The 1,039-nt window shown below is 44.9% G+C and overlaps 1 non-coding gene across 1 annotated transcript; it reads right to left on the bottom strand.

The window, feature by feature from the left end:
* Positions 1-531: 531 nt before the first annotated feature.
* Positions 532-662, bottom strand: LOC120101291 (small nucleolar RNA SNORA17). The gene has a single exon (XR_005501666.1). It is a non-coding gene; the product is annotated as a small nucleolar RNA SNORA17 (small nucleolar RNA).
* Positions 663-1,039: the final 377 nt, after the last annotated feature.

Genomic DNA, 1,039 nt, shown 5'->3' on the forward strand with positions numbered 1-1,039 from the left:
AAGGCAAGCTCTCCTATGTACAGCAGCTGGGGCGGGTGAGGAGTGTCAGCTCTCCTGTTCTCATGCCCCTAAAGCCAACTATCCTATCCATGTGAGGGGTATGAGCAGTTCTGCACAGCCCCAGATATCAACAAGTCCTGGGACAACAACCCAGACCAGGGAGTGCCACCTGACCTTTAGAGGTAAGAGACTCCTGCTATGGCAGGGCCATGGACACAAATGTTGCAGCAGAGGCCAGGACCCCACCATGATCCCAGGTGGCATCACCAGCTACTCACGTCAGCTGTTCCTCGCTACCGTCAGGTTTCCAGTTCTGTCTTTCTTCATTATGCACACATCCTTCTGTTTCTCTTTCTCTTCCATTTCTCCATCACTTACTTGGTTCTCTTAGTGGTGCATGAAGAATCTTGACTGTTTGGGTGGTCTCAGGTATGGTCTCAGGAGTGCTATACCCCACTGATGCACTCTGACCACCCCCAGGCCTGTGCTATGCCTGACTGGTGGTCATTTCAGGCTTTCTTTCTTTCAGGGAATGTTAGGCTACTAATCATTCAGAGGTTCACAATTTAGAACACTGAGCATAGACCTAGCCTCTCTCTTTTCTGCCACCTACTGGCATATATGTGAACAGCAGCCACGCCTCCAATGCTTCTAGGGGCAGTTTTTTTTAAAAAATGAAAATAATTAACAGTTAACAACAAAAACTGAAATCCAGTCCCTGAGTTATATTAGCTGTATGGACTCAGCAGTCTCATGTAGCCAGGGGTTACTGTATAGAACAATACAGATCTGTGAACCATCTATCATTCCAGAAAGGTCAGAGCTGCTTAACCTGAAATATGTAATATCTTCCGTGACTTTGAACCTACTCCCTGCATGGTGAACTACTGCATGAATAGATCTTGACATTTTTTCTTTTGAATCTGCAAGCCAATTTGAGCATGGGTGCTCATGTTTTACATGGAAAAAGAGAATAAAGCGTCACTGCCAAATGTTTTGGAATCCTTTTTCTAATTAAAATAATAGAAAACAGTTGAAA

The sequence above is a fragment of the Rattus norvegicus genome, chromosome 2 (genome assembly GCF_036323735.1).
Source record: "Rattus norvegicus strain BN/NHsdMcwi chromosome 2, GRCr8, whole genome shotgun sequence".
NCBI classification, from domain to species: Eukaryota; Metazoa; Chordata; class Mammalia; order Rodentia; family Muridae; genus Rattus; species Rattus norvegicus.